At 36.0% G+C, this 9,618-nt stretch overlaps 1 long non-coding RNA gene across 1 annotated transcript; it reads left to right on the top strand.

The window, feature by feature from the left end:
- Positions 1-2,271: 2,271 nt before the first annotated feature.
- LOC113712018 (uncharacterized) lies at positions 2,272-3,878 on the top strand. Its single transcript, XR_003453205.2, has 2 exons — positions 2,272-2,859; positions 3,012-3,878. It is a non-coding gene; the product is annotated as an uncharacterized lncRNA (long non-coding RNA).
- The last annotated feature ends 5,740 nt before the right edge of the window (positions 3,879-9,618 follow it).

The following is a 9,618-nucleotide window of genomic DNA, read 5'->3' as shown; positions in this document are numbered from 1 at the left end:
TGGATGAACCAGCTTCTTTTATATGCCTAGCTCGACAAATGAAGCTAAAATTTTTGTTACAACCGCATCAGAATAATTGTACAGCCTGACAACCAGCTTATTTTGATTAAAGAAGCTTACAACCTTAGCCTAAGTGATATATATATGATTAACATCACTAGCAAGAACGGCATGCTGCAGTGCATCTATGTCTTAATTAAGCCAAATGCATCCCAATGAACCTTCATAAATTAATTAATGGTCCAAAATTTCTTTCATCCTTTAGAGTGGGATATCTTTTTTCTTTTTTTTTTTTGTGGGTTCTAGATTGATTGATCCTGTGTTTTGAATGTTGACTAGCTAAGTAGTTTCAGACTGGGATTTGATTAGAATACATCCGTGATACACGACGGGCCAACCAAGATGGAAGTAGTTGAGCTTTCCCACATATGAATTAACAACATCATCATTCATCAATTCTATTTGTTTCAAATTCTTGCACGAATTAATCAAGAAATGGTGTCATACATTGACTTTGAATTTGCATCTTAGTTCACATTGCTTTGCCAAATCAATAATATTGCATGGTAGGACCGTGGGAGAAAAGCAAAAGCTAAGGATGCATGACGTCAAAAAGAAGTAACCGAGTCTTTGATGTCCTTTTTTTTTAAAAAAAAATCTTTTTTCCTTTTGAAAATCAAGGTTTAAGTTTCGATAAACTATGATGGGAGCCCTTAAAATATTCAAATTATCAGCTTTCGGTACCTTACCTATTTCGAGTCTCAAATGAACACCTCAATGATAAAATGCATTAAAAATCTTGATCCTTTAGTCTATTTTTTACAATTACAAGTGTTGAATCTAAGGGCCGAAATTTGACACATTTAATAGTCAAAATAAATTGAAAGATCAAAAGTTAACATTTTTTTATTATATGTGTGGTTAGCATAAAAAGTTAGGTACAAGTATCTTTATTTTTTCATCTATTGTTTCTTTATTATTATTAATTTTTTTTTTGACACCTAAGAACAGGGGGATTTATGCAATGAAAACTTGTCTTCATTACCTAGCCCCCATTTCTTTAGGAAGTGGAGGAACAGTTCACTTTCTTGCTTTCGACAACAAGAAACCAAAAGAATCGCAATAATGGGCATTTTAAAACTACATACAAGGAACAAAAAAGCTCACCTACCTACCTTAAATTCGTGTAGCTTTTCGTAAACTCGGGAAAGGTAGAAGCTAGGGCCTAGGCCAGAAAAATACAAGTCATATGTCCTTCTAACTCCTCCTGCCGCTGGAAATTTCGTGACTGGGCTTTGTGCTGTTGCCGTGTTTTCTCCATTCTCCTCTCTAAAGTCTAAAGTGGTCTAAAAAAAAATCCATATACTAGCAACATTCGTATACCAGAGATAGCCAGAGCCATACATATGCATGCACCACAAATTCAGAATCCTTTTAAAGAGTAAGTTTGGATTGTTATTTTCTCAAGCTTTTATAGAATAATGTACAGTAGCGATTTGATATACGTAAAGGAAAATGATAATTGAGAAAAACTATAATCTAAACAATAAATCTCGTAGTTTGGTCGCATGTTAAAAATATCTATCTACCGAACCGAAAAAGAAACAAAAAAATAGTAGTATATATCTGTCAATAATCCATCATTATTGTCAACAATGTGAATGGTTGAGGTTTCAGTTTCCATATCCTTATTCCTCTTCTGGCAACAGCAATAATTTTATTTCATCACTGATGGGTTCGAAGGTTTTTAGCATTCTGCTATTCTCTTGACCTAAAACTGCAATCCTGTTGCATCAGGTCCGCGGAAGCTGCTTCTGTCATCCTTTAACAGCAAATTGTTTGCAACAGGGTTAATACTGATTATGACGGGTTCAAGTTTTCAAACCCGCTCGGCCACGGATTGCGTTTTGATTAGGATAAAAAGCTATCATTCACGACAAAAGTAAAATCCCTCGCCAAGAAAAATGTTTATTTTCTTCGTCTTCTTACAATATCATATCATGCAAAGCTAAAGATTTTTTTTTTTTTTTACGTGCAACATTGGCAAACCTAATTAGCAGTGCATGAGATTAATTGCGTGGTATTCAAAACAAAACAAAAATTCGGGAATAAGTTAAGTAAGTGTGGTTATCAGATATTGAATTATGTGTCTGTCTTAATCAACTTTATTGTTTGTTTTTTGGGGGGGGGGGGGGGGGGGTGTGACTGATTGCTCTATTTACTTTTGTCAAGACAAGATAGGACCATACCATAGCGTTGTAAATCAAGAATATACAATAAGTGAAGAATAGGGTCAAGAAGAGGACCACCGTGGCTTTTGGTTTTGGGCAACAAATTGTCAAATTATAATGAATTTTTTTTTTTAAGCATTAGCTACTTGTCATACACGGCCGGCCGCACACGAAAATGATATCATGCTTGAATCCCAACACCCACCGCCCTCCACCCCTCTTTTCTCTCCAAAATAAAATATAACACCGTCTTCTCTTCTCGCCTCTGTCTCTACAATGTACATACATCCACTCATTTTTTATAATTTTCTTTTTTTTTCTTCTGGCGGACAGCCCACGGATACACACACTACACGCACCGATGTAACGTATAAAACCCTTCTCATTTTTTGCTTTTTTTCTTTCTTTTAAAAAAAAAAAAAAAAAATTCTGTCCTCCACAAGTCTCCTAACTGATCCCAAAGCAATATGATGACAACAAGCAAAGGTGGAACAACTGCCCCTCCAGCAACATCTCAGCCTAGCCAAGATGAACAGCAACGACAACGAGAGTGCTGCATGTGTGGCGATTTTGGCCTATCTTCTGAGCTTTTCAGATGCAAAATTTGCCAATTCCGATCTCAACATAGGTAAATTTTGCTAACAAATCTATCCCACCATTAATTCTGTTCTGTTCTGTTGACCCTTTTGCGTCAATAATATTGCAGTAAAACTCACTTTGTCCAATCGTTCCAGATAACGCTTGCATCAATCATCCTCTGTCTCACCGCCAACTTTGCAGGTATTGCAGCAATACATATCCAAGAGCGGAGTCTTATCGCGCTTGCAATTGGTGCCTGAATGAGAAGGAAAATTCATTCAACTCTTCTTCATCGAATAAAAATGCTACTAGCACCGAAGACGACGTGATGAAGGTCGCCAAGAAGAAGAGTGTTCATGGGGGCAACGGCGGCGGTAACGGCAATCTTCAAAGAAGTAATAGTAGCATCAAGAGCGAAAAAGGGTCTCCGAAGTTGAGTGTCATTATTAAAAATAACCGTTCCATCAAGAAACAAAAGTCACCGGAGAGATCATCGCCGTTATTAGCCGCCCGAAAGAGGATTACCACGGGTAGTGCTGTCCAGGAGAGTTTGAGGAGGACAAAATCGGACATATCAAATAGCGGGATGAAGAAACACGTTTTCAAGAATAGAGTTAGAAGATATAAGCTGTTGGATGAGGTTTCAAGCTAGGTAAGTCATGATCAAGTGTATAGGAATATGATACTACACCCTTCCCTTTTTTTTTTTTTTTTACCTTCCCTCCTTCTCATCTCATCTGGGCTGTAGCAGCTCATCAATATTTGCCTTTTCTTTATCTCCGGTGGTGTCAATGACCCCACGAGGCTGTTGACGGAAGAATATACTACAAAGAAATGGGGTTTATCGTACAGACCGCAGAGCGCTGGATCTTGATATAAGAGATGACGAGAATCCACATGTATATGAATGGAAGGTGAATCTGAGTTTTGACAATCTTCTAAACTGAACAAATGTATATCGCGCATATTAATTATCCCAAAAAGTGGAAAAGAAAAAGACGAAAGTTGCAATTTAATTTGGCAGCACAAAAGTTGTTATACAAGTTCGGCTTGTGAAAGATCTTTTTATTTTCTAGGATCATTCACATGAAATTAAGTTTCTTGAATCCTTTTATCTTAGCTATAGCATGTATGTGGTTATGCTACTAGATTTCCTTGGAGCTGACAAATCTAGACTACCCTGTGAATGTGATTATCCATCCGCCCGCATAGGCGTATGCTTAAGGTTCTAATATCATGCCATCTGCATAAAATTGCTACTAGCATTAAATAATGGCCGTAATTACCAGTCACCATCGCTATCATGCTACAGTATTACTAATCACAACCTCTTTTTTTTTTTAAATTTTTTTTTTGGGGGGTTGAAGCATGAGATGATGAGAAATGATTCTTAGCTATCTTTAAGCACAGTCATCAGCATGTGTCGAAGCTGCATCAATCATGCATCTGAGCCAACATAATTTAGTCACAAACAATAGAAACTTTGGCACAAAATATATACGGCGCCATGTTCATTTGATCAAACATTTCTCTAAGATCACCTGTGAGCTGCACTCTATTCTTGTCAATCTTGTGTACGAGTGTTTAAGCACTTGTATGTCTCTCCATCACAAAATATAGCAACTTTTTTTTTTTTGGAAATTGTTTTTTTTTGGGGGGGGGGGGGGGGGGGGGGGGGGGGGAAGAGGGTAAGGGGGGTTATCTTTAATTGTGTTTCCAAATGTTTTTTTTTGGGTAGAAAAGCGACATGAAGTTTTGCGTTACCACAAACGTCTGCACTTGCTAACGTGCCAAAATGCAACATGAATTGTCGCCTTCACTCTCTATGGAGCGCGATGTGAAAATGATGTGACAGGAGCGTCCTCTGGCTCTGGTTTAATGAAGCAAATTGAAAATTCCAGTTTCACTTAAATCCTACTGCACAAAACAAATTGATAATTATATGTACCATCACCATGTGATGATACGCAGTTAATAGAATATTCTTTTCATTCTGGTGCTGCACTCAAAAGCACCATTTACAACATGATACAAGAAAGTTGAGAAAGAACAGATTTAAAAAAAAAAAAAAAAAAAAAAAGAAGATGATGAAATTAACATAGATGATAGATCTACTAGTGTTAAACGTGTTTAAGTCCATTAAACATGCGATTCTGAACATGTTTTTTTAACAAAAATGCTGTGGACCAAACACGTTCTAAGTTTGCTAATAAATATTATGAGAGTCTCTTAAGACCTCATTTCATTGTACTGCAGGCCTGATTCACGATGCTCGTGCTCTCATCTGTGTGTGTTTCCACCATTTGATGTTGAATGATAACAACCGTCTTGCCGGGTTTTCATTGGGTAATACCACCTAATCATCACGTGAAAAGTGGATATTAAATGTGCCCATCTATCATTCGGGATTAGTACTGCATCATCTTCCTCCAGCCTCTTTTATCCTTTTTTTTTTTTTTTTTTGGTTTAGGATTTCAACTCACCCGTAATATCGAAAGTGATACAATAATAAGAGTTAGTATCATATATACTATCATGTTCCCAGCGGATAGCTCGGTTGATTCCGGTCGTCTATCTTTACAGTAAGATTCTAGGTTTGACACCCACTTGCTATCGTTGCTAAGCATTTTTGGGGTGAGCTCTACCCAGCCTGAGGGGGGATTAGTTCGGGTGATTCCGGAATATTCCTCCAGACCGTAAAAAAAAAAAGTATATATACTATCATGATCAATACATATATAAAATTTATATTTTAAATTAAAATTAATTATCATACATTTAATGATGATGGTGTATATATGAGCACGGTATAAAAGACTAATACTACAAATAATGATGGTTATCAAAACATAGTCACAATTACGCCACAAATGGTACAATGAAATCTCTTCTCTTTGTTTTCTTGTTTTTGTTTTTTAAGGAAACGAGGGCAATTGTCGCCACAAGACTGGGCTTCGTGGTATATGTCTGAATTTAAGGTACATTTGTTCATGTCTGGATGGGAAATGCAGAACCATTAGGCCTGGCCTACACGGTTGATCTGTAAACACTCAGAAATGTATCGATGAAAAATTAATAGGCTCAAGGCCCACTAACGATGGATGTCCAGTAGTCCGTAAATGGCCCATGGTCTTATATTCATATATCTTCTCAGTTGGGTCATGACGGCAATGAGTTGGGTCATGCCTTAATCAAGTTGCTTTTGTTGGACCCGAATACAAGAAACAGAATCGAGACGATATTCATTTGTGAGTCCAGACACCTCATACCTTAGATCCGTTTGGATTGAGAATTTTCCAACACGATATCTACTGTAACGTTTTTTTTTTTTTTATGATGTAATATATATTTTAAGAAGAAAAAAAAAGTAGTAAGAAAATAGTGTTTGACAAAGCTTTTTTTTGGGCAAATAATGCCCAAATTTTGTTAACAAAAAGCCAGATAAGTACACTACTGAACTCTTGATTTTTTGAACAAAAACAAAAGGACAATGGTTGCTTGCAAGTTTGTAACATTAGAATGAACCAACACTAGAAAAGTAGTATACTGTTGAAGAAGCGCTAAGTTTGTTACAATTCCATCGTACTATCTGTAAAGCTAGAACTGAATGTTGGACCAAAAAGCTTTGTCTGAAGATGATGAGCCAAAAAATACTTAAAAGAAAGGAGCTCCGGGTGTAAATGAACACGGGCAAATAGTAAGTCAAAAGATGTTGGGCTGAAAATGTGTAGTGAAAAATCAAAAGCATAGCATCAGATTAAGGATTGCAGAGTGGAGGTTTCATTTATCTCGGTGTTGTCTAATTTATTTGCACCGCAGCAGTCGTCGTATTCTTAAATGCCATTCATGCCATACGATCCAATCTCTTTGTATAGGCGGTGGGAAAATGCCATTCATTGCCTAACATCTATGCTCTTTTTGCTACCTTGTATTGATTGCTTCAGATTATGGTTTCCATTTCATATTTGGAATGAATTACAGACAGGCAGTTGGAGTTATGCATCAGTGGTCGGGAGCCAAAGGGATGGTTCAATTCTCACTCAATCACCTGATTCTTCTCCGTCACTCCTATTTTCTTGCTTTCCTTTCCCTATCTTCAAGAACGTACGCAGTTCTTGGATGAGTGAAAGCGAATGAGGTATTGAGTACTCGAGCTTACACATTGCAAGAATCCACAGAAAAAAGATCAAAGAAGGGAGGAGAGAAGAAGAAGAAGAGATGAGAATCGCAAGTGTGCAATGAATTTATGATGGAAAGCCCATGTCATGTTACGGTGTAAGGCTCGAGCAAAACGTGAAGAAAATATTGGAAAAAAAAATGAGTAGGGGACCAAAAATCTGTTTATAGACTGCCGGGAAGAATTACAAAACTTAGGATTCATTACGAACTCATCTTAATAGTTAGAAGTTATTTATTATAAATCTCTATTATATGATTGTACAAGTAATTAACAATGAATTAGAATATATTCAAAATATGTTGTCTCCTAGGTTCTTCTCCCCGTTTGGATTGCTATTTTTAGGAGTTTTTGTAGAAAAATATACTGTAGCGAGATTTGATGTATGTGAGATTAAAAAATAATTAAAAAATGTATTTACAAAATACTTAAATTTTTATTTTGCAAAATATTACAACCCAAACAAGGTGAAGTCCCGTCCCTATAAATAGGGGTGTCAACGGGTCAGGTTCGGATCCGAAATTTCGTATATCTGACGGGTCTTGACCTTAGAGTTCCATAATCAGATCCGACGGGTCCCAGGTCAGGTCCAGCTATCCGAAAAGAAAATGTTCAAATTTAAACATTCCAAAATTAAATCCAAAACCAATCAAAAATCTAATCTTCAAATTTAAACAAATCAAATTACAAAAATCATAAATAACTCGCAATAGTCAATCCAAAACTAACTACAAATCAATTTATAAAGTCATTAATAAATTGTTAATTTGGTAAAAGAATGTATTTAGAAATATTTATATTTTATAATTATTAATATATTATTTGGTTCGAGTTGAAATCCTATATTCCGTATCCAATCCATTTATTTGTTAGAATAAATGGGTCTGAATCCAAATCCGAGTATCGGAATTACTTTTCAATCCAAGCTCGAAAAAATTTATCGAATTCGGATTCAAACCCAACCTGTTGACCCTCTGCCTATAAATACATTTATTTATAAAAAAAAAAACATATATACGTCATCCTCTCACAAAATTATGGACCCCAAAAGTGAGTCCCACCTGGAGCCTTTGCCAGACAGAGAGTCCCTACAAGAATTTTCATTGCCTTCGCGCATCGCTTGAACTAAAAAAACTTGGTATTCATCCAATAATGAAAAACAAAATAATCCGCTCGGACTGAAGATTATTTATAATTTTTTAAAAAGGGTCTATCTAATAAATGCTTATTAATTAGGATTAATATTCTATACTGACAATATGTACACTTTTATTATTAGATGCGCGTCACATAATTTAAATTTAAACTTGAAACTCAAATTTTACATATGTATCATATATCTAATCGTGATAATTACATACAATCAATATATATAAAATTTATTCTATTAATTATAATTAAAAAAATGTATAGATATAATGAAGTGCGATAAATATAAATAGAAAAAGTGTATAAATATTATATATATATATTAATATGTCCATTTACATACTAAATCTTTCGGAAATCGTGTAGCATTAATATGATTCGTGAGAGTGAAAGGTGCAAAGAAAGTCCAAGTTACTGTTGAGCGCTGGGATGGAGTTGAAAAAAGAACATAGTCAAAGTCAAAAGCGAGGACATTAAGAAATCACATCATCACAACTGAAAAGAGGCTCCCCATCTCCATCCATGTAGGCATCTTTCTTACTACCAAATTAAATGTAGCTAGCTATAGTGTACTCATTCCAATCTAGCAGCATGGGATCACTATGGGAGGGAAATCAAAATCTAAACGCCGTGACGGACTTGCCTGTTAACTTAATAGGCTAGGTGATGGAGTGACGTGACGGAAGATGCCGCAGGCCGTCAGTTTTGGTTTAAGCTCCACAGTCCTCCCCAATTTGCAAGAAAGAGGGTATCCGAACTCATGCAGGTACGGTTTTGACAAAAAAAAAAAAAAAAAAAACTCATGCAGGTGCGGAACCACCAGCCTTTCGGCTGGAGGTTACCACCAAGCCATGAGGTCACCACCAAGTCTTTTTTTTTTTCTCTCATTTTCTTAAGCGAACTCAAGAATGCGTAAAGAAACCTAATCCTCGAACAACCTTCAAAATCCGGCAACTTTTGAAGGCACCCGAGGGACTTATCTACCCAAGTCTTAAATGGCTTGGTAGGGTGAATCTTGACTTTCATTAATTGTCACGTTAAGTGATTTTTTAAAAAATTCAGACGAATATATAGTACACTCGTCTGATTCGATAGTGATTCAGTTTTCACTGATTCCTTAGATCTAGTTGGGTCTTCCCCTTAAATTAAGATAATGTAAAATACTATATAAATAAAGTGAGATTGACAAAAAAAAAAAAGGAACTCATGCATGTATTGTCCTATTTCATTGGCATAGTATTTCTACTGTATTAGTAGTAGTACTTCTAATTCCCTTTTTTTTTTTTTTTTGCTTGGTTTTTCCAGGTATTAATCGTCGAGGGGCTTCGTTCAGGTACAGGTAGGGCAGGCTTCTGCGGCTCATCACCTTCATGGGACCTCTGCTATCAACCAGTAATGTTTTGTAGTATTCGTTTCCATGAGGGTTACTAATCACAACTTAATCAATCACACATCAATGTTTGTCAGAGGACAATTATTCAA

The sequence above is a fragment of the Coffea arabica genome, chromosome 10e (assembly GCF_036785885.1).
Source record: "Coffea arabica cultivar ET-39 chromosome 10e, Coffea Arabica ET-39 HiFi, whole genome shotgun sequence".
NCBI lineage: Eukaryota > Viridiplantae > Streptophyta > Magnoliopsida > Gentianales > Rubiaceae > Coffea > Coffea arabica.
This window is presented reverse-complemented; position numbering and strand designations above follow the sequence as displayed.